We start from the raw sequence: 25,733 nt of genomic DNA, 5'->3' as shown, positions 1-25,733 counted from the left end.
TTAGCCAGATATATTAAGAAAAAAAGGGAGAGGGCTCAAATCAATAAAAGTAGGAATGGAAACGGAGAACTTACAACTGACACCACAGAAATACAAAGGATTATAAGAACAACTATATGCCAATAAAAATGGACAACCTGGAAGAAATGGAAAAATTCTAGAAAGGTATAACTTTCCATGACTGAACCAGGAAGAAATAGAAAATATGAACAGAACAATCACAAGTACTGAAACTGAAACTGTGATTAAAAATCTTGCAACAAAGTCCAGAACCATATGGCTTCAGAGGTGAATTCTATCAAACATTTGGAGAAGAGCTAACATCCTTCTCAAACTCTTCCAAAAAATTGTAGAGGAAGGAACACTCCCAAACTTATTCTATGAGGCCACCATCACCCTGATACCAAAACCAGACAAAGATACCACAAAAAAAGAAAATTACAGACCAATATCACTGATGAACATAGATGCAAAAATCCTGAACAAAATACTAGCAAACAGAATACAACAGCACATTAAAAGGATTATAGCCATGATCAAGTGGAATTTATCCCAAGGATGCAAGGATTCTTCAATATACACAAATCAATCAATGTGATACACCATATTAACAAACTGAAGAATAAAAACCATATGATCATCTCAATAGATGCAGAAAAAGCTTTTGACAAAATTCAACACCCATTTATGATAAAAACTCTCCAGAAAGCAGGCATAGAGGCAACCTACTTCAACATAATAAAGTCCATATATGACAAACCCACAGCACACATTATTCTCAATGGTGAAAACCTGAAAGCATTTCCTCTAAGATCAGGAACAAGTCAAGGGTGTCCACTCTCGCCACTATTATTCAACATAGTTTGGAAGTCCTAGCCACGGCAATCAGAGGAGAAAAATAAAATAAAATAATACAAATTGGAAAAGAAGAAGTAAAACTGTCACTGCAGATGACATGATACTATACGTAGAAAATTCTAAAGATGCCACTAGAAAACTACAAGAGTTAATCAATTAATTTAGTAAAGTTGCAGGATACAAAATTAATACACATAAATCTGTTGCATTTCTATACACTAACAACAAAAGATCAGAAATAGAAATTAAGGAAACAATCCCATTTACCACTGCAACAAAAAGAATAAAATACCTAGGAATAAACCTACCTAAGGAGGTAAAAGACCTGTAAGCAGAAAACTATAAGATACTGATGAAAGAAATCAAAGTTGACACAAATAGATGGAGAGACATACCATGTTCTTGGATTGGAGGAATCAGTGTTGTGAAAATGATTATACTACCCAAAGCAATCTACAGATTCATTGACTTTGTTTTTGAAAGATATTTCCATTAGGTGTAGAATTCTAGGTTGGCAGGTATTTTTTGCTGCTATTGTCATTTTCTTTTTGTTTTAGTACTTTAAAGACATTGCTCCACTGTCATCTAGCTTGCATTGTCTCCAACAAGGAATTTTTTTGCCATCTTTATTGTTCTTCTGTACATGTTTTCCTTTTTTCTCTAGAGGCTTTTAAGATTTTCTCTTTAGGTCATCTTAAAGCACCGAGTTGATCTCCCTGTGCTATGCTGCTGCTTCCCACTAGCTAACTATTTTACATTTGGTAGTGTATGTATCTCGATGCTACTGTCACTTTGCTTGGGATAGGGAGGGTGGGAGGGAAGTGCAAGAGGGAGGGAATATGGGGACATATGTATTCATACGGCTTCTTCACTTTGTTGTATACCAGAAGCTAACACAGTATTGTGAAGCAATTATACTCCAATAAATATCTATTTTTTAAAAATTAAAAAAAAAAAAGATTTTTATGTACCATTGGTTTTAAGCAATTTCATTATGCTGTACCTTGGTATTTCTTCCTTCCAACATATTTTGCTCTTATTTATTTATTTATTTATTTGTGCTTGGCGTTTGTTGAGCTTCTTAGATCTGTGGGTTTACAGTTTTTAACACTTTTGGAAAATGTCTAGCAATTATCTACCGAAATATTTTCTATCCTACTTCCTTTGGAAACTCCAAATAAATATATATTAGGCTACTTGATGTTGTCACACAGTTTAATGGTGCTTTGTGTATTTTTTTAAGACATGTTTATGTTTCATTTTGAGTAGTTTTTATTACTATGTTTTCAGGTTCACTAATTTTTTACTCTACCATGTCTAATCCAGTGTTAATTCCATCCATCTTTTTTTTTCATCTCAAAAATTAAAAGCCAAACCTGAATTATACTGATAGGTGGGACAAGAGCAACATTTATTCCCACTATTGTGGCTGAACTCGTTGCCACTTGACGCTCTGTGGACCATGGAATTTTCACTCTGGGTAATGGAAACACGAACCTTGTGTGAGTCCCTGGGATTGCTCCTTCTAATCATTTCCCCAGTGTCTGTAAATTCCCTACATTTCTGTGCTAATCTTTACTTAGCTTAACACTATGCACAGGTGTAGATTTCTGGGGCTCTCTCTCTGGCACTCTGCCATGTGAAATCTAGCTACTTCAGCCTCTCTAGACTTCCAGGTCCTTCTCTTCAACTTAGGGAGACTGTCTCCTCCTGGGTTCTCTTCCACCTTCATACTCTGCTGCACAATGGCCTGGAAACTCTCCTAGCAGTAAATTGGGACAATCACTGTGCTCATTTCATTTGTTTCCAACCTCTCCAAGATTATTGTCTTTTGTTGCCCAATGTCCAAAATCTTGACAATATTATTTCATATTTTGTCAGGTTCTTATTTGTTTCAGGCAGGAAGATAAATGTTCCTGCAACTCCATTCTAGCTGGAAATTATCATATAATATGACTTTTTATTTATTTATTTATTTATACATGAAGAAGGATTTTTTTTTTTTTTTAATTTGGTTGTGCAGGGTCTTAGTTGCAGCAGGTAGGATTCTTAGTTGTGGCATGCAAACTCTTAGTTGTGGCATGCATGTGAGATCTAGTTCCCTGACCAGGGATTGAACCCGGGCCCCCTGCATTGGGAGTGCAGAGTCTTAACCACTGTGCCACCAGGCCAGGGAGGTCCCCATGTAATATGACTTTAAAATTGTCCATCATTATGATCACCCTCCTCATGATTTGCTACAGCTTGCCAATTTTCCTTTTAGTATGTGATACCAAAATTTAACAGTGCTTAGCTGTGTTCTGGCTTGAAAAGTGTAAACAATACCATACAATTAAACTCTTTTTCCAAACCTACTCTGTTAAGTGATATATTCTCCTTCCTTTATTATGTAGGAGCCCTTTTATAAAAATCTAAGCACCAAGTTTTATATTAAATCTTACCTGATATATTGAATCTGGTCAATTAATTCGTTGTGACAAAATCTTTCTGAATCTGATCTAGTCATTATTAATACTGATAATTATGTACTTCACTTAAACATATTAGCTATTCCTCCAAACATTGTTACCTGTATTATTAGTCAGCTCAGGCTGCCATAATAAAATACCATACACTGGGTAGCTTAAACCACAGGAATTTATTTCTCACAGCTGTGGAGACTGTGAAGTATAAGATCAAGGAGCTGGCCAATTTGGTTCCTGATGAGGGCCCTCTTCCTGGCTTGCAAAGAGTCACATTCTCACTTTGTCTTCATATAGCAGAGAGAAAGCAGAAGTACCTCATGACATGACCTAAAACTAATTATCTCCTAAAGGCCTCATCTCCAAATACCATCATATTGGGGGTTAGGACTTTAACATATGAATTTTGGGAGACATAACACAGTCCATAGCATTACTCAAAAATTGATGAAGCATGTCATATAAGTCCTTATTCAAATCAATAAATAAGAAAACCCAGATACATTTACTAGACTCTGTCCTTCAGACTGAAATTTATTTAGTAGGAATTGAGAACAGTCAGTCAAATATAATGTTTTTTTCATTTTGTCCACAAAGGTATCTTAAGAATTCATATCAAACTTATTACTGAAATCAAATATGTCTTCAGTAGTCATGTAACTTTTCAGTCTAGTACTTCTATTAAAAGAGATAATAGAGTTTGTCTAATAACTTCATTAGACTTTCCCTCTGGGTACAGAGTCTCATCTAGAAGGTATCATAATAACAGAGAAAAAAAATCGACTCTGGGATTGTTGTGTTACTCAGAAGAAGAATGCCTAAAATACTCCATACAGCCTATATTTCTGCAAAGGGATCATCAAAAAAGCAAGTTTCCCCAACACTTTCAGTGTTTGATTTATGCAATTACTTTTAGTGGAAATTCAATACTAGCACGGATCTTGTAGCGTTACCTCATTAGGTCTTAAGTCTTAAAGTTGAAATAGTACCTAGAGGTAACTCCTAATGAAGAGGATTCAAGCAGTGTGAAAACATTTTTATAACATTCCTGAGAAATGGTCACTCAGCTTTTTATGCATGAAATAAGGAGCTAGTCTAAGATTCAGGACTGATAATTACTCTTAGGGTCTCACTTACTTGCAACAAGAAGTATTTTTATCAAAAGATAATTATTGTGTATATGAAATATGAGTAAACTTACAAAACTGAAAAATAACCAAATGCTCTCAGATATATATATGTATTAAAATATCAAAAATTAAAACCCAAGTTTCTACTTATTCCATTGCTTTAACTTTCCGTGGTCAGCTTCCATGGTTTTGCATACTTTGTGCCAAGGAGCAATAGGGCAAAAAGTAGAACACCTGCACTTTGATAAGAATTCAGAAGCCATTTATTTTTTCCAATAATTTTAATTTTTCTGATTATTACATAATCAAATTACTATTATAAAATAGAAAGTTTTGCAAAGTATAGAAATGGTGGTGTTAAAAAAAAAGATATGTTCCATGATCACACTGTTGATTAAAATTTTGACATAGTCCCATTTTTTTTCTATGAAATATTTTTCTTTACATAGTTGAGACAATACAGTACACATAACTTTTTTTTATTTCACTGAACATTATAAGCCTTTGCTATATCATGAAAAACTCTTAGAGAACACCATTTTTTTCATGAGTGCACAATATTCCCTCATAAATATGTACCAAAGTTTACATAACCATCTTCCTAGGAATAGATCCTTTGGTTCTTCCAGTTTGATGGAGTTTTTTTTTTTTTTCAAATAACACTAGGATACACATCTTACTAATCATGTCATTTTTTTTGGTGGATATTGTTCTCATGCTCCAATGAGGCTTTTTGGACTAACATCTTATGCCAGCCAAGATGTATAAGAAATTCATCTTTTGAGTGGTCTTATTGGGACATTCTTCAACATGTTACATGTTGACTTCCACAATACTTAAGGATGTCTAGTTTTCTGGATCAATTGACTTCCCAATGGGAATTTAGAGCACTTACACTTAGAATTTCCTGGGACCTTCAAGCCACGAAACATATTTTTCTTTTGAGTTAGTTTTTTCTGGCTGGTTTACATTCCATACTTAACGACATAATTCAAATATGGGTTGCTACCACTAATGTCTTATTACCAAAATGTACATAATAATATTCAGAAATTCTCAGTGCTCAAGCTTATTTGTCCCCATAGGAAGTCAAATTGGGTGGCTAAGTATAACTCAGACAGTGGAGTCAAATTAAAAAAAAGAAATATTTATCATTTATTGGAAGATGTAGACAAATACTTGAATAATTTTAGCTTATTGAAAATTCAAATCTTTGAGGTACTTTTTAGGCCTTCCATAAAGCATTTCTTTCACTTCAAGAAGTAGCATGTAGGGAATAGTACCAGAGCTCTCATTCTCCCAATTAATTAGTGGCATAACTGAAATTTACATGAGAAGTTGCAAGATCTATATTGCACATAGATTACAATGATATTTTGTACCATATTCATTATATATTTGGCAGTAAAAAAAAAAAACAAACAAAACATATACTAGAGGAGATAAACTAAGCCCGGGGAGCATTACATTTTATTCACGTCAAAAGGAGAACAAGAATAAAGAAATAGTTGAAGTGTTGTACTATGAAGCCAGATAATCAACCAGCACATTGGTGAACAAAGCTAAAATTCCATGCCAACTTTTCAAGGTCTTTGAGGGGAGGATTTAGATAAGTAGAGTACCAAGGACAATGTCTGGCATATGGGAAAAGCACTGATAAATGTTAGTTGTTAGTGCCTATAAATTTCTTTCATTAGTTGCTAAGACAATTTGAATAATGTATTTCAATAGTTTTGAACTGACTTTTTAATATGCCTTAATACATTGAAAGCATAAAGTAAGAAAACCATATATGTCTTACTTCCCATCATTATTCAGTTAGAATGGAATATTTTCTTCTTCTGGGATGAACAATCTTATCCAGTTTATATTTTTTGCAAACCAGCCTACTTAGATTCCAAATAGAATAACAACCCAAATCTATTTCTATCTGCCTTGATTGAAAACAAAATTCTGAATTGGACTATGACATTATTTATCCTCAAAAAAAAAAAAAAAAGGTCATGTATCCCTGTTTAGTTTGAAGATCTGCATGTCAGCTCCATTCTTCCTTTTCAGACTCTAACCTTTGTCATGTCCTCAAGGTGATCCTGAAATGCCTAAACTCTTGACTTTATTTTATCTTCTGGTATTTATACCTTCTACATTCTGAAAATGATTAACAAAAAGGCCATCCATATCCTGGGTCAAACAGATGAATTAGTTCTTAACTGAATTACTGAAATGAGTTCAGAAGAATTCTGAAGCAGTGCATCCATGCTCAGCAAGAAAGTTTGCATAAATCTCTTAGTGATATATGCCATGGTTATTGATGGGAGTGTAAACTTAACATTATTGCTCTAGCAGTTATTAATCTAAATCAATTCTTTATGAGAGCCAGGAGAAATATTTTCATCTATAAACTGCTTTTAACAAATTGACTGCGGGGTCTCAACCCAATCTATAAAAACAAGGTTTTACTGTACCTAGAAACTTAAAACTCGTGTGAAGTAAGAAGTGATGAATATGCTTAGTAGCACATAGTATTTATGCCTGTCAATTCTTTCAGCTGTCTATAGAGAAGGGATTACTGTTGGTGGACAGCCTATTAACCTGTACTTAAAAGAAAAACTCCACTTAATTAAATTTATACTCCAAAAGTCTCCAATCCAATGAACAGTCTTATTATTTGAAGCCACTGTTTTAATTGGTTGCTTTAAAAATTACACTGGATGATCAGAATGTTTTCTGATACATCTCCATGGATTATTCATTCCCAAGGAAGTCCCAAGAATGAGGGAGAATTATACTTCAGGAGACTTAACATAATTAGGATTGTAAAACCAAGAACAATAGATTTAAAAATTCAAGGTCTAAACTTCCCTTCTGGAATTGATTTCTGAGATTAGGAATAAGGTAGATTGTATGTATTATCTTTCTCACATTCTAATCAGCATCTTAAGCAGATAATGCCCAAAACAGTGAATGTAGTGAAAGTACCTATATCACATTCAGCAACAAAGCAGCTTCTGAATCTGATGACCCATTTCAGGTATAGGAGAAAAGAATTACTTTCATATCTAACCTCCATTCTCATGGACTAGAAGATCACTGTCAAATAGCAACCAGCTGAAAGCAGAGAGCTTATCAACTTATTCATAAGTCCAGAAAAAAAGAACCCCACCACAGAATATGCCTTTTACTTCTGGCAGTCCCAGGATAATCATCAGTTAAGGGGATGAAGGTGAGAAAGATGAAATACAATTCCTTTACTGTCAATCTTAAATCCTTTTGAAGAATCCTCTTCCTTTTGATGATAATGTAATCAGAATGAAAATCAAAAGGAATAGAGAGATGCAAGAATGTAGTAGAGGTAGAAGCCACATAATACGGCAGAAAAATTGGAGGCCAAAAAATGTCAAAGAGGAATGTTTTTATGTGACTGAGTATATTATATGGTGATGTCATTACTACAATGGAGATACAATTCTCATTCTACAGTGAGAATCTGAGAATCTATCACAAGAAGAAGGTGATGATTCATCCATGAGAAAAAATACAGAGAGACTAAAATAAAGAACTAGAGGTGGAACACCATCAAATAGAGAGGAAAAAAAGTAAGACGAGGGCTTAGAAAAGTATGGAATTTAGCAATTAGAAAGCTGTTGAATGAGTTTTGGGAGAAAAGTTTTATTACCAGTTGCAGTTGTTTGAAGAGTAAATGGGTGATAAGAAAATAGGGTCTACTCTTTGAAGAAGTATAACCAAATAGGGTACAGAAGAAACTTGAGGGTTTTTTGAGGTACAAATCTCTAATCACTTTTATAGATGGGAAAAAGACATGGTAGTGAGAAAAACAGTGAAAATGAGACAGGCATGATGATAACAAATGGAGCAAGTCTGGAGAGAAGCAGGAAGCAAAAGGATAAAGGATACAGATCACAGGATCATCCTCTAAAAGGACAAATATATATTCCTCAGGAATGGAGGGGGAAATAGTGAAGGGAGAGAGTCCAAGATAGAAAGGGAGAAAATTGAGTGCGTTTTGTTAAACTGCCCCAAATTAACTGAAATAATAGATAAGGTAATGTTGACAGCTTTAGCAAATTAAAATAAAGGAGACCTACTTAAATTTGTATTTCAGATAAATAAGAAATAATTTTTATTTTTAATATAGATATGCCCCATGCAATACTGGGGACATACTTATACAAAAAATGTATATATTTATTGTGTACCAGAAATACAGATTTTTGTATGGGACATACTTATGCTAAGAAATCATTTCTCTGAAACAGAAATTTAAATGTGAATCCTGTGTTTTATCTAAGAATCCTAAGTTAAGGTTTCCTCCTGTGAATAAAAATATTAGTAGGTATACCAAATAGACCCAGAGTTTTTTCACAGATATGAGTTTCCAAGAACACCTTTTAAAAAGTGCTTTGTGATGACCTAGATGAGTGGGATGGGTGGGGTGGGGGTGGGAGGGAGGTCCAAGAGGGAGTGGATATATGTATACATATAGCTGATTCACTTCATCATACAACAGAAACTAATACAATATTGTAAAACAACTATACGCCAATTAAAAAAAAGTGATGGAAAGGAAACTATATTATGTTTATGCTAAACTCACCCTACTATTTTTCCATAGGCCCTCTTATTTTGATATAGACAACTTGATTGGAAATACATACCATCACAGAGCTCAGGTGGCAACCTATCACTAAGCTCGCTGTGTGACTAGCAGCCACATCTGTCAATAAAGGGGCCAGAGAAGCCATCAAACAATGTTTGAATTTCAGTTCTGCCACTTCTTAGATTTGTAATCTCCTACAAGTTTGATTGAGAGAAGGATTAAATTAAAGTACAAAGCACAAAGGTCATCACAGAGTTGACAAATTTTAGACATTGGCCTGGTGGTGTATGGTACTAGGAGTAGCAACAGCAGTAGTAGTACTTAGTAGTTTGTTTTATTATAAACATGTGTAGATTTTATATAATAAATAGTACTGTCAGAACTATTTGTAATAATGCTGATGATCAGTATTAGTCCAATTTCAGGCTAATATAAACAATAGTGCTTCCTGTATAACTTGTGTAGCTAATGGAGCTTCCTGCACTAACTTGGTGAAGCAACAGTGTCACCTAGTGGTTGTCAACAACGAACGATTACGAACACCTGGATAAAGGTTGCTAGGGCAAAATCTGCACAGAACTTAACGAATTTATGTCAGTGATGACTTTGATGGTAATTGATATTTTCCATAATATATTACATCAAAGTCGTCTCACTTTGCATTAAAATGATGCACACACTACCCACAGAAGGGTATTGGCTATCTGCTGCTTTTACCTAACTTCACCTAACAGTCTAACATACTTTGTTAAAGAAACAAATTCCTGCTGTCCAGGATGTTTTAATTATAAAATTACTCATAGTTTTTGAACTTCTCACAGCATCTCCTAACTCTACTATTCCCTGAAAACCTCAGCAGAAGGGGAGGAGATGGTGGGGAGAATTGGAAATATGAAGCTTGAGGCCTACTTAATTACCAGCTTCAAATTTATTTTCCTTCTATGCAGGTTAGAGGTTTCTCTTTTCTTTTGCATGCAGTCAAGAGGATCTATGATTTTCTTTGGGAAAAGAAAAGATGTTACTTTTCTAAAACTCAAATTGAGATATAAATATTCAATTACAAATTTTGTTTCTATATGAGCTGGGAACCAGTGTCTACTCCAGTTATATTTTATAGCTTCTGTCCTGAAGGCCTCTCAAGGAGATAAGAGACTTATAGCTCTTAAGGTTATGTATGTAAGTAAAATTTTTAAGAAGTAATGAATAATGCAGCTTGTGATCACTTCCAAAAATGTCAAGAGAAATTAAGAATCCCAAGTAGCCTTTGGGGGAGATTTTACTCTGACCCTACTTAATCTACTTCTTATATGAGACTATTATAGAAGTCCCAAACCAGAATCCCATGGACTAGTGGTTAACAGATGGTTAAACTAAGTAAACATTGCATTAAAATTGGTAATATATCAACTCAGATATGACTCAAGAGTTATTAATCAATGACTACTAGAAATATTTCCTGAGTTTGTGAGAAATACACACACATACACACACATACACACAATTTCAAACATTCGTTAGGAATCATTCCTTTTAAAGAACCAAACTTTATTAGACATATATTTTAAATCCCCAAAGATTCTTAATTATCAAAATATTTCTGTGGCTCCCAGACTTTTCACAGTTCTTTCTTCCCCAGACTCCATCCAAAAGCTTTCATAAATATTTCATGGCTGACATTGTTTCACAATGTTCCTGGACTGGTGGGAATTATGACTTTCTCTTTTTCTCCTGATAAGAATGAGTAAAAATATTCACATGGATAATTTATTAGAAAGCACATGCCACAGTCCCTAAAACCAGTCCTAAACATGAGCAAAAGTCCTGTAAGATTTCTTTCTATCTCCTCTAGTTGTTCCTTCTCCTCCTGATGGTTATTTTTAGGACTTAGGGGGACTAAACTATCAATACCAGAGGTAGATAGCTTAGATACAATTCTACCATGCAGAAATCCCAGGCATAGCAACAAGGCCAGAGCACTTCATCCCACAAAAACCTCCAACTCCAGCATACCTGGGAAACCACCTCACTAATTCATGTCGCATCTATTTGCAGGACATCAATGACTGCTACTAGAAGAAAAGCTAAATTTGAAGTAACAGGAGATATCACAGAATCCCCTTGAACTAATTTATGAGTCAGTCAAGGAAAAGAATGACATGCTCTCCTTGAATGTATGTACTGCTTATCTGAATATGTCTGAGAAAACCAAGTAGCAACACGAAGACTGTTTGTCCATAACATGTGTATTCATTGAATAACACTGTTTTCAATCATGATCATTTACCATCTGAAAAAAATACAGGGTCTCATTCAGGTTTAGCTGTCTTATTTAAGAGCACCAAACACTTAAAAAATAACTTCTCAATTCCTTCATTAGAATTGAGAATGGGCCAGGTATTTTATGCAGATGAAAAGAAGGCAAAGATATGTGCCCTTCACTGCTAAGTCTCTCTGCAACATTTTCATAAATAACAGAGGAGCCACCCAATTTTAATCGATGCAAGAACTATGACATATATGTGTGTGTATACATACATATATAACTGCTTTAGTAATGACTTAATGATAAGCAACTATTCTACTTCATAATCTACTTCTTAAGGAATCTATAAAATTTTCTAATACACAAACCAACTAATGAAGCTTTTGGGGAACCACTATGAAAAAATAACAGGTTTAAAACTTTCAGCAATAATTTTTTAATAAATTTATTATAAGGCTAACAGATTTTATTAAAACCAATTAATTTATAAGCTAGTGATCTCCAAAGCATATATTTTTTTTAAAGTTTGTTTTTTGTTTGTTTGTTTGTTTTTTGTATTTAATTAATTAATTAATTTATTTATTTATGGCTGCATTGGGTCTTCGTTTCTGTGTGAGGGCTTTCTCTTGTTGCAGCAAGTGGGGACCACTCTTCATCGCAGTGCGCGGGCCTCTCACTATTGCGGCCTCTCTTGTTGTGGAGCACAGGCTCCAGACGCGCAGGCTCAGTAATTGTGGCTCACGGGCCTAGTTGCTCCGCGGCATGTGGGATCTTCCCAGACCAGGGCTTGAACCCGTGTCCCCTGCATTGGCAGGCAGATTCTCAACCACTGTGCCACCAGGGAAGCCCCAAAATATATTCTTAACCAACATTCCACACCTATAGGGATGGTGGTCACACTGTGAAGAGAAAAAAAAAACCAAAAAAAAAAAAAACAGATACTCTGAAAATTTCAGAGAACTGAGAATTACAGGCATACCTCTTTTTATTGTTTCACTTTATTTATTGCACTTCGCAGGTATTGCATTTTTCACAAATTGAAGGTTAATGGCAACCCTGTGTTGAACAAATCTATCAGCACCATTTTTTCTAATAGCATTTGCTTACTTCATGTCTTGGTGTCACATTTTGGTAATTCTTGCAATACTTCAAACTTTTTCATTATTATTATATTTGTCATGGTGATCAGTGATCTTTGATGTTACTGTAAGACTCACAGAAGTTTCAGGTGTTGGTTAGCATTTTTTAACAATAAAGTATTTTTTAATTAAGGCATGTACATTTTTTTTAGACATAATGCTATTGCACACTTAATAGACTATAGTCTGGTGTAAACATAACTTTTGTTTCTTTTTTTATTGGGGTATAGTTGATGTACAATATTATATAAATTTCAGGTGTACAACTTAGTGATTCACAATTTTGAAAGGTTATATTCTACTTATAGTTACTATAAAATATTGGCTATATTTCTTGTGTTGTATTATATATCCTTGTAATTTATTTATCTTATACGTACATAGCAGTTTGTACCTCTTAATCCTCTACACCTATTTTGCCCCTCCCCCATCCCCTCTCCCCACTGGTAACCACTAGTTTGTTCTCTATAATTGTCACTCTGTTTCTGGTTTGTTATATTCACTTACTTGTTTTATTTTTTAGATTCCACATATAAGTGATATACAGGATTTGTCTTTCTCTGTCTGATTTATTTCACTAAGTTTAATATCCTTCATGTCCATCCATGTTGTTGCAAATGGCAAAATTTCATTCTTTTTTATGGTTGATTAGTATTCCATTGTATGTATATACTACATCTTCTTTATCCATTCATCTGTTGATGGACACTTAGGATGCTTCCATATCTTGGCAATTGTAAATAATGTTGCTATGAACATTGGGGTACATGTATCTTTTCAAATTAGTGTTTTTGTGGGTTTTTTTTTTTGATAAATACCCAAGTGTGGAATTGCTGGGTCATATGATAGTTTAATTTTTTAGTTTTTTGAGAAACCTCCATACTGTTTTCCATTATGGACACACCAAGTTACATTCCCACCAACAGTGTATGAGAATTCCCTTTTCTCCACATCCTTGCCAAAATTTATCTGTGGTCTTTTTGATGATAGCCATTCTGACAGGTGTGAGGTCACCTGTGGTTTTAATTTTCATTTCTCTGATGATTAGTCATTTTGAGTATCTTTTCATGTTCCTGTTGACCATCTGTATGTCTTCTTTGGAAAAATGTCTATTCAGGTCTTCTGCCCATTTTTTAATCAAGTTGTTTGTTTTTGATGTTGAGTTGTACAAGCTGTCTGTATATTTTGGTTAACTCCTCATTAGTATATCATTTGCAAATATTTTCTCCCATTCAACAGTTGTCTTTTTGTTTTGTCAATGGTTTCCTTTGCTGTGCAAAAGCTTATACGATTAGGTCCCATGTGTTTATTTTTGCTTTTATTTCCTTTGCTTTAGGAGACAGATCCAAAAAAATATTGCTATAATTTACATCAGAGAACCAAAAATTTTTGGTTCTCTGACATAAATTGTCTAGAACCAAAAATATCTCCAAGGTGTGCCTAAATGTATAACAGTTGAAAAGAAGTTAAACTAAGTTAAATATGAAAATTTATTTAATCTGAATCTGAATTTCAGATTCACAGCAAAATTAAATCCATTCTTTTCATTGTCCCAGTCTTCTACATCTGCCATCTAATCTATTTGGAATAAGCAGATGTTTCTGAAAACTCAGATTTAGAATACCATCCTTAAGGGTGTTGGAGAAGAAAAGAGATAAAGGACAGAGTAAAGGAGGGTCACAGGGCTAAAAGGCAATAACTGCACTTAAGTGTTTAAAGAACTGCATTTGTGTAGCAACAAGGAAATTAAAGAGATATGTTGTAGAAATTCTGGTTTTCTGGAAGACTCTATGGGCAAGGTATAGACATAGTTGAAATAAAACACATTGAACTAAGCGGGGAGCTAAGAGTTTAGGCTTTTCCACTGACACACTGTATGATTTTGAACAAGTTACTTTACCTTTTCAGGTTTCAGAAACATATTTGTTTGAAAAGCAAGATGTCAGGTTATATGCCCCTTTCCCATGTTTTCTGAGGGGAAAGCTGCCTACTGTTTTTTCGCACTGTCTCTTCAGTGATCAACTTCTTTATTCCTTTTTCTCTTCACATTTCCTCTTCTCTCCTTCTGGGGCTCACTCTGCTTTACAGTACTTTACAGTCCCCTTAATGAAAGGGTCAATCTGATGAGTCTTAACTAGGCTAAAATAAATTATTCTTTGTTTCAGGGTTGCTTCTTCATCAGGCTCTCTAAAGCATACTAAAAATACAAAATTTAAATACAATCAGTCATGAAAGCATCTTTCAAATCCAGGGTATTCTCCACCAACTTGGGAATATTCCCAATATACTTCAGCTCTCCCAATGAAAACTGAGCAACATTCTTGGCTAGAGTTGTCAGACCTTAATTTGTCAGTAATCACCAGGTTTAGAAATGCATAGCCCTTCTTGGAACCACAGGACCAAAAAAAAATCTCAAGAGATCACCTCGTTCAATCATCTGTATTGTCTAAACGTTTTTCCCCCTAGACAGATCAACATTTTGTATACATTGAAGCTACACAGAGTTGTATCATAAGCCTGCTAGGCATAGACAGTGCCTGATTTTTTATATAATACTTAGAGTCCTGTGAGTGTTAATTCAACAGACACTAGCACCACAAAATAGACAAATTTAGCATACCTGGAAACATCTTCACTACTTTTCCCCCTCCTTGTCACCTACTCAAGCATTCTGGCACTATGGTTTCCCCATGCCAAACCACTGTGATTACCTTAGATGCTTCTGAAATTCAGCAAGACATGCTCAACTAGAACTGATTATGGGACATACACCCTGGAAAATATATCAGTACTAAGCAAATAGGAATCCCCTTAGCATTGTAAGAAAAATAGTACAGTGGAAAAATACTTTTCTAACAAATAATTCCTTTCATGAAATGAGAAGTTTGGAATTAGTGGTAAGATAACTGGTATCTGGTACATGAAAGATTCTCTCCCTTTCTCTAAATACCTCGCTAAAAATATAATGTATCAGAATTCTAGTTCATAACACAGATCCTCATATGAACAAAAATACAAATAACATATTATGAACAGATTCACTTGGTTAGATAACCTCTGAAAGTACTTAAATTGAAAGAATTTAATTCCATGAGTATTTCTATCAGGTAGGTGCCCACATATACTTTTAAAATACATCCAGGAGGGTTAAGATGGTGGAGGAGTAGGAGGATGTGGAGTTCATCTCTTTCCACGGATGCATCAGGAATACACCTATAGATGCAACAATACTCACAGAACACCAGCTGAACACTAGCAGAAGACCTTGGACATGGGAAAGGACTATAAAGATCCCTGCATAACTGGATAGGACAAGAAAAAGAAGAGAGAAGGAGGAGGAGAGGAATCGGGATGGGACCTGCACCCTAGCACAGGGGAGCTGAAACAGAGGAGAGATTCCCGAATTTGAGGAAACCTCTTTCTGATAGGAAAATCGACTGGGACAGAAGGGAAGCATTTGAGTCTGCTGGAAGAGGGTGAAGCAGCCAATCTGTGGCAGACACGACAGGGTGAGAACTACACAGATGGTCCATACCACAGCCCTATGTACCCTGGACTGGGATGTGTGTTCACAGATGTGCAAGGGGGCTGGGAGCTGGAGAGTTAGGATTGGAGAACAGGCCCAGGGTGAGAACTGCTGTTGGCTGTGGGGAGACAGACTGAGGGGATGGGAGGGAGGAAATCCATAGCAAGGAATGCCTATGGAGGAAGACTGGATTGCCATGGAAGCAGGCACTACTGCTGAGTCCCACACAGGGAGAGGAACCACTATTGTAGCCTCTCTCTCCCCACACGCCAGCACCTGCATGGACAATAAAAGAAGCCCTCTCAGGGCTGGACCTCACAGGCCGGCTTCAGGGCAATAAAAACAGCCCCCTCAGGGCTGGTCTTCATGCACTTATGCCAGGAGCTAGAAAAGACCCTCACTAGGGCCATATCTCTTGTGCCTGTGGCCACCGGCTTCCCTGAACATTTGGTGCATCCCAGGGCTTCTGTGATCTAAGCAGTCACACCACCTCTGCACCCTGTTCTCATGGGGTAGACCCAAGAGCTCCAAGGCAGCCTCAGGACCAGACTCCTCTGGGTGGACCACATGCTGAGGTGGGGATAAAACCAAAGCTGAACCCCAGGGGTGGGGCGACTAAAGAAGAGGATCAAAAAACTTTCCATGAGCTGCACAAGCTGCAGATTAAATCCCCACAATCAACTAGGTAGACCCTGTGTCTATGTAATATCTGAGTAGACAATGAGTGTTCCCACAACTGAAAACAGTCTAGCTCTGGCATCTGAGGACTTTGGAGGCAAGTACACGCAGGAATTGGGCCAGATCAGATTCTGAATGGTCCCCACAGGGCCCACAGTAGGTCCAGAGACCAGTCCGGAGGCAGAGGAGGGCCTCTTGGAGAGGAAGAAGTGGGCTGTGGCTCACAGTGTATGCAAGGGCACTTACAGCTGAGACTCAGGGAAACATAATTATTACTATTATTTTTAATATGTTTTGACTCATTCTGCTGTTGGTTATGGCTTTTTTTGTTTGTTGTTTTAATTTTTTTTTTAGTCTTTTGGGATTTTCGTGTTTTATAACATCTTTTTAATTTTTTTTTATATATTTCTATTTTTACTTTGCTTTTCTGTTGTTCTGTGTTCTTTTCTCTTATTTTTTTCTTCTTCTTTTTCTTTAACATATTTTTTTATACTTCTGTTTCTACTTTGCCTTTGTGTTGTTCTGTGTTTCTTCCCTTTTTAAAAATTTTAATCATTTTTATCAGTTTGTTCTGTTTCTGTGCTTTATTCTTCAGTGGGCACACTGCTTTGGTTTTGTTTTTAGGTTTTGTGTTTTTGATAGTTTTGATTTTAATTGTTTGATTTCACTTTGGGTTCTTCTGTTTGTCTGGTTGTTCTCTTGCTTTTTGTTTTATTTGGTCCTGTTTTTGTTTCTTTTGTATGTGTGTGTTTCCTTGTTTCTGTTTTTGTTTGTTTGATTTTGCTTTTACCATTTGTCTGGGGTATTGTTTGTCATTTTTTATTCTTTAATATTATTTTTTTTTAATTTCTATTTCTACGTTGCTTTTCTGTTGTTTGGTCTTTTTCTTTTATCATTTTTGTCAGTTTGTTTTGTTTCTTTGCTTCATTCTTCAGTTGGCACTCTGCTTTGGTTTTGTTTTTTGGTTTTGTGTTTTTGTTAGTTTTCTTTTTAATTATTTGATTTCATTCTTGGGTTCTTTTGTTTGTCTGTTGTTCTCTTGCTTTTTGTTTTATTTGATTTTTTTTTTTTCTTTTGTGCGTGTGCGTGTTTCCTCATTTCTGTTTTTGTTTGTTTGATTTTACTTTTTACCATTTTTCTGGGGTTCTGTTAGTCTTTTTAAAAAAAAAATTTTTAATCCCCTTTATTGCCAGGAAAAGCGAATTGTGAGGTCTTTGTTCTCCAACCAGAAGTCAGGCCTGAGGCTCTGGTGTGGGAGAACTAAGCCCAAGATGTTGGACCACTAGAGAATTCCCGGCCCCAGGGAAAGAGCTCACATGGAGGCTACTATCTGAACCCAAAACCCAGCTCCACCGAACTGCCTGCAGCTCCCAGTGCTGGACGCCTCACACCAAACAACAAACAGGACAGGAACACAAACCCACCCATCAGCACACAGACTACCTAAAGTCACACTAAGCTCACAGACATCCCAAAACACACAACCTGACAGGGCCCTGCTTATCAGAGGTAAAAGACTCAGTTCTACCCACCAGAATGCAGGCACCAGTCCCACCCATCAGGTAGCCTACACAAGCCACTGGACCAACCTCACCACCAGGGGCAGAGAACAGAAGCAAGAGGAACTACAACCCTGCAGCCTAGGGAAAGCAGACCTCAAATACTATAAATTAGACAAAATGAGAAGAGAGAGAAATATCTTGCAGGCAAAGCAGCAAGATAAAACCCCAAAAGACCAAATAAATGAAGAGAAAATAGGCAAACTACCTGAAAAAGAATTCAGAGTAATGATAGTAAACATGATCCAAATCTCGAAAATAGAATAGAGAAAATACAAGAAACGTTTAACAAGGACCTAAAAAAACTAAAGAGCAAACAAACAGTAATGAACAACACAGTAAGTGAAATTAAAAATACTCTAGAAGGAATCAATAGCAGAATAACTGAGGAAGAAGACCGGATAAGTGAACTGGAAGACAGAATGGTGGAAATAACTGCTACAGAGTGGAATAAAGAACAAAGAATGAAAAGAATGCATCACAGTCTCAGAAACCTCTGGGACAACACTAAGCACACCAATGTTCAAATTATAGGTGTCCCAGAAACAGAAGATAAAAAGAAAGGGTCTGAGAAAATATTTGAAGAGATTATAGTCAAAAACTTCCCCAACATGGGAAAGGAAATAGTCAAGTCCAGGAAGTGCAGAGAGTCCCATAAAGGATAAACCCAAGGAGAAACACGCAGAGACACATATTAATCAAACAAACATTAAACACAGACAAAATATTAAAAGCAGTAAGGGAAAAGCAACAAATAACATATAAGGGAATCCATCTAAGGTTAACAGCTGATCTTTCAGCAGAAACTCTGTAGGCCAGAAGATGGTGGCAGGATATATTTAAAGTGATGAAAGGGAAAAACCTATAGCCAAGACTACCCAGCAAGGATCTCATTCATATTTGATGAAAAAATCAAAAGCTTTATAGACAAGCAAAAGTTAAGAGAATTCAGCAGCACCAAACCAGCATTACAACAAATGCTAAAGGAACTTCTCTAGGAGGGAAACACAAGAGAAGGAAAACACCTACAAAAACAAACCCAAAACAATTAAGAAAATGGTAATACAAAAATACATATCAATAATGACCTTAAATATAAAAGGATTAAATGCTCCAACCAAAAGACACAGACTGGCTGAATGGACACAAAAAAAGACCCATATACACACTGTCTCCAAGAGACCCATGTTGGACCTAGGGACATATACAGACTGAAAGTGAGGGGACAGAAAAAGATATTCCAGGCAAATGGAAATCAAAAGAAAGCTGGAGTAGCAATTCTCATATCAGACAAAATACACTTTAAAATAAAGACTATTACAAGAGACAAGGAAGGACATTACCTAATGATCAAGGGATCAATCCAAGAAGAGGACATAACAATTGTAAATATTTATGAACCCAACATAGGAGAACCTCAATACATAAGGCAAATGATGACAGCCATAAAAAGGGAAATCAACACTAACACAATAATAGTAGGGGAATTTAACACCCCTCTTACACCAATGGACAGATCATCAAAATGAAAATAAATAAGGAAACACAAGCTTTAAATGACACATTAGACCATATGGACTTAACAGATATTTATAGGACATCCATCCAAAAACAATAGAATAAACATTCTTCTCAAGTGCACATGAACATTCTCCAGGATAGATCACATCTTGGGTCACAAATCAACGCTCGGTAAATTTTAAAAAATTGAAATCATATCAAGCATCTTTTCTGACCACAATACTATTAGACTATATATCAATTACAGTAAAAAAGAATCTGTAAAAAATACAAACACACAAAGGTTAAACAATACTAAATAATCAAGAGATCAATGAAGAAATCAAAGAAGAAATCAAAAAATACCTAGAAACAAATGATAATGAAAATGTAATGACCCAAAACCTATGGGATGCAGCAAAGGCTAAGAGGGAAGTTTATAGCAATACAATACTACCTCAAGAAACAAGAAAAATCTCAAACAATCTAACCTTACACCTAAAGCAATTAGAGAAACAAGAACAAAAACACCTCGAAGTTAGCAGAAGGAAAGAAATCATAAATATCAGAACAGAAATGAATGAAAAAGAAATGGATCAGATCAGAAATAAATGAAGGAAACAATAGCAAAGATCAATAAAACTAAAAGCTGTTTCTTTGAGAAGATAAACAAAATTGATAAACCATTAGCCAGACTTATCAGGGAAAAAAGGGAAAAGACTCAAATCAACAGAATTAGAAATGAAAAAAGAGAAGTAACAACTGACACCACAGAAATACAAAGGATCATGAGAGACTACTACAAGGAACTATATGCCAATAAAATGGACAACCTGGAAGAAATGGACAAATTCTTAGAAAAGTACAACCTTCCAAGACTGAACCAGGAAGAATTAGAAAGTATGAACAGAACAATCACAAGCACTGAAATTGAAACTGTGATTTAAATCTTCCAAGAAAAAAAGCTCAGGATGAGATGGCTTCACATGTGAATTCCATCAAACATTTAGAGAAGAGCTAACACCTATCCTTCTCAATATCTTCCAAAATATAGCAGAGGGAGGAACACTCCCCAACTCATTCTGAGGCCACCATCACCCTGATAATAAAACCAGATACAGATGTCACAAAAAAAGAAAACTACAGAACAATATCACGGATGAACATAGATGCAAAAATCCTCAACAAAATACTAGCAAACAGAATCCAGCAGCACATTAAAACTATCATACACCATAATCAATTGAGGATTATTTCAGGAATGCAAGGATTCTTCAATATATGCAAATCAATCAATGTGATACACCATATTAACAAATTGAAGGATAAAAACCATATGATAATTTCAATAGATGCAGAAAAAGCTTTCAACAAAATTCAACACCAATTTATGATAAAAACTCTCCAGAAAGTGGGCAAAGAGGGAATGTACTTCAACATAATAAAGGCCATATATGACAAACCCACAGCAAACATCATTCTCAATGGTGAAAAACTGAAAGCATTTCCTCTAAGATCAGGAACAAGTGAAGGGTGCCCACTCTTGCCACTATTATTGAACATAGTTTTGGAAGTCCTAGCCACAGCAATCAGAGAAGAAAAAGAAATAAAAGGAATCCAAACTGGAAAAGAAGAGGTAAACCTGTATTGTTTGCAGATGACATGACACTATACATAGAAGATCCAAAAGATGCCACCAGAAAACTATTAGAGCTAATCAATGAATTTGGTAAGGTAGCAGGATACAAAATTACTGCACAGAAATCTCATGCATTCCCATACAGTAACAATGAAAACTCAGAAAGAAATTAAGGAAACATTCCCATTTACCATTGCAACAAAAAGAATAAAATACCTAGGATTAAAGCTACCTAAGGAGGAAAAGAACTGTATGCAGAAAACTATAACACACTGATGAAAGAAATCAAAGGTGATACAAACAGATGGAGAGATATACCATGTTCTTGGATTGGAAGAATCAATATTGTGAAAATGACTATACTACCCAAAGCAATCTACAGATTCAAAGCAATCCCTATCAAATTACCAATGGCATTTTTCACAGAACTAGAACAAAAAAGTTTACCATTTGTATGGAAACACAAAAGACCCCACATAGCCAAAGCAATCCTGAGAAAGAAAAACAGAGCTGGAGGAATCAGGCTCACAGACTTCAGACTATACTACAAAGTTACAGTAATCAAGACAGTATGGTGCTGGCACAAAAACAGAAATATAGATCAATGGAACAGAATAGAAAGCCCAGAGATGAACCCACATACATATGGTCACGTTATCTTTGATAAAGGAGACAAGAATATACAATGGAGAAAAGATAGCCTCTTCAATAAGTGGTGCTGGGAAAACTGGACAGCTACATGTAAAAGAATGAAATTAGAACACTCCCTAACACCATACACAAAAATAAACTCAAAATGGATTAAAGACCTAAATGTAAGGCCAGACACTATAAAATATAAAACTCTTAGAGGAAAACATACGGAGAACACTCTATGACATAAATCACAGCAAGATCCTTTTTGACCCACTTCCTAGAGTAATGGAAATAAAAAAAATAAATAAACAAATGGGACTTAATGAAACTTAAAATCTTTTGCACAGCAAAGGAAACCATAAACAAGATGAAAAGATAACCCTCAGAATAGGAGAAAATATTTGCAAAGGAATTAATGGACAAAGATTAATGTTCAAATATACAAACAGCTCATGCAGCTCAATATCAAAAAAGACAAATAACCCAATCCAAAAATTGGCAGAAGACCTAAATAGACATTTTTCTAAAGAAGATACAGATTGCCAGCAAACACATGAAAAGATGCTTGGCATCACTAATCATTAGAGAAACGCAAATCAAAACCACAATGAGGTATCACCTCACACTGGTCAGAATGGCCATCATCAAAAAATCTACCAACAATAAATGGTGGAGAGGGTGTGGAGAAAAGTGAACCCTCTTGCAATGTTGGTGGAAATGTAAATTGATACAGCCACTATGGAAAACAGTATGCATGTTCCTTAAAAAACTAAAATTGGAACTATCATATGATCCAGCAATCCCACTACTGGGCATATACCCTGAGAAAACCATAATTCAAAAGGATACATGTACCACAATGTTCATTGTAGCACTATTTACAATAGCCAGGACATGGAAGCACCTAAATGTCCATCGACAGATGAATGGATAAAGAAGATGTGGCACATTTGTACAATGGAATATTACTCAGCCATAAAAAGGAATGAAATTGAGTTATTTGTAGTGAGGTAGATGGGTCTAGAGACTGTCATACAGAGTGAAGTGTCAGAAAGAGAAAAACAAATACCGTATGCTAACACATATATATGTAATCTAAAAAAATGGTACCGTTGAACCTAGTGGCAGGGCAGGAATAAAGACACAGAATCTAAAATCCTGCTTTCTAAGCAGCTTTGCTCTTTTAGCTTTTGTAGCTCACTGATCCACCACCAACCCCCATGTTTACTTATAGTGTTGTCCTATTAGCCATCTTCACTCACTCCAATGCTGTACCTAGAAACAGGGCACATGTCCTGGACTCCCTTCCACCATAGGGGACTTCTCTGGACCCTCAGGACACCCACTGAGTGGGATGAGAATTATTTAAAAGTCTCCTCCTTAATCCTGGTGTGCCAGGGCTGGTCTAGGTCTCAAGGGCCCTCTTGAACTCCAATAGCTCCAATAGCCTTCATGAGATATGTAGCCCTGTGGCCTACAAGAAGGCTCCCAAAGTTCCAGCAGCAAGTGTGCAGAAAATCTGTACAGGGACTTTCTCTGTGCCAAGAAGCAAAACAATTCTTTAGCAAGTGCAGGAGACTTCCAGCCATTTATTATCTCACAGCTGCAGTCTAGAAAATAACCTACACAACAAGGATCATGCAAAGAGCTATTTTATGAAAAAATGCCAATGAAGGTTCCAAGTGTTTATTTTAGAGATTTTAGAAGCTTTATTCAGCAAAAGAAAATTAAATCTACCTTCATTTAAAATTTTCTCAGTAATCTCCATTAACAAATATGATAGTATAAAAGAAAACAATGTTTTTCAACATAAATTTCAAAAAAAGCAAATATCCTTAATGGCTTATTCCTTCGATTATAGAAGAACAATTATCAGTACTTTACCTAGATCTACTGATTTTTTAAAAAATAAATTTATTTATTTATTTAATTTTGGCTGCATTGGGTCTTCATTGCTGCATGGGCTTTCTCTAGTTGTGGCGAGCGGGCGCCACTCTTCGTTGTGGTGCACATGCTTCTCATTGCAGTGGCCTCTCTTGCTGCAGAGCACGGGCTCTAGGCTCCCCGGCTCTAGAGTGCAGGCTCAGTAGTTGTGGTGCAGAGGCTTAGTTGCTCTGCGGCATGTGGGATCTTCCCGGACAAGGGATCAAATTCATGTGCCCTGCACTGGCAGGTGGATTCTTAACCACTGTGCCACCAGGGAAGTCCCAAGATCTACTGATTCTTTACCCACTGGATTCAACTAACATCATTCTGAAAACTTGTTAGAGCTCTTGGGTAATTATATAGAGAAAATCTGTCTTGGATTATGTAAACAAACGAAACACAGAAATGTTAATAATCAGAGATTATTCTTGAATTATTACTAATCCTAAAATATATATTTTTCTCTTTGAAACTACTTCCCCACAACACAGATGATAACAATGTATAACAGTAAAAGAGACTTGAGTTTTTACTCTTTTTTTTAACAACTGATTATCGATTTATTAAAAATGTTGATTTAAGCATCTGCAGTGGTGACTTCGACCTCGACTCCTGGCTCAATATTGATGGACGTGATCTGCTTGAAAATCTCAGAAGGACTGTGCAGGTCAATGAGTCGCTCGTGGATCCTCATCTGGAAATGATCCCAAGTCTTAGAACCTTCACCACAAGGAATTTTCCTTGTAGTTATTCTCAGAGTCTTGGTAGGCATCCGAACGGTCCTTTCACTTTGAGATTCTGTTCCTTAGCGTGTCTGATCAGTTCAGCACATACCTTCCCCACAGACTTCACGTTGCGGCTGGTGAGGGTGATTCTAATCCGGTGAATCACCACATCTGGCTCCACGGAAGTCTTTCCGGTATCTGTAAAACCATGGCTGCAGCACGGCTTCCTGACTGACTTGTTCCTCAGCGAGGGCGAACAGCAGTGAGTCAGGAGCATGAGTGGGTGGCCTGAGGCTCTGCTGCAGTGGTGACCACGTCTTCCTCCAAGAGCTCTCCTATGTCTTTATGAGGCAAATGTGAGTGAACCAAAAAAATTCCAGAGAGTACCCACAGAAGAGAAAAAAAGAAAAATATTAAATCCAAAAAATTCACGAAAAGTTAATGCTCCAATTGCTTCAGCTTCACTTGAATAAATAAAGGTTGGTTGTAATTGTTAGAAAATAAAAATATTTTGCAGTGTTTCACATTCCAACAATGTTTCAAAAGTATTATAGATTGGCAAGAAGAGACCACAAACTCACATGCATAGAGACACCCACATTTATGTGGAGTAAGATTAATTTCTGATTTAATAAAATAAGGATTCAGAACACAGGGTCGTCCCACAGGGCAGAAGCAGATGCATCCTTCCCAGTCTAGTTCCCATGGTGACACTTGATGCATGACCATGCATCCAGCAACACTAAATCTCCTGACCTCAGAGTCATGCTTTCTTCTTTAGCACACATTCAGTTATTTGGTGCTTTCTAGCATCATCCTGAACTTTATGTCTTTCAAACACTCAATTGATTCCTATTCATTATACCCACAGAATTCATTCCCTCACTTGTTTCAGATTTTTTATCAAATATTACTTTATCAGACACAGACTACCCTGTATAAAAAGTATTCTCATAATTTCTCTATCTCTCGAATCTTATTTTACTTCTCTTCAAAGTACATATCACCATATTATTTTTCTGGTTTTATTGTTTGCCTCCCCCACCCCATCAGAACATAAGCTTTCTGAAATCA

At 36.0% G+C, this 25,733-nt stretch overlaps 1 protein-coding gene and 1 pseudogene across 2 annotated transcripts in view; both read right to left on the bottom strand.

Moving 5' to 3' along the window:
• The window catches only part of SLC26A7 (solute carrier family 26 member 7), a 267,698-nt gene that overhangs the window by 215,630 nt on the left and 26,335 nt on the right, over nt 1-25,733 (bottom strand). The window lies entirely within an intron of this gene.
• The window catches only part of LOC309647154 (small ribosomal subunit protein uS10 pseudogene), a 56,715-nt pseudogene continuing 46,185 nt past the window's right edge, over nt 15,204-25,733 (bottom strand). The window contains exon 2 of the transcript XR_014268657.1: nt 15,204-25,000. The product of XR_014268657.1 is annotated as a small ribosomal subunit protein uS10 pseudogene (transcript). The remainder of the gene's footprint in view (nt 25,001-25,733) is intronic.

The sequence above is a fragment of the Balaenoptera physalus genome (assembly GCF_965194825.1).
Source record: "Balaenoptera physalus genome assembly, chromosome: 17".
Lineage (NCBI taxonomy): Eukaryota > Metazoa > Chordata > Mammalia > Artiodactyla > Balaenopteridae > Balaenoptera > Balaenoptera physalus.
This window is presented reverse-complemented; position numbering and strand designations above follow the sequence as displayed.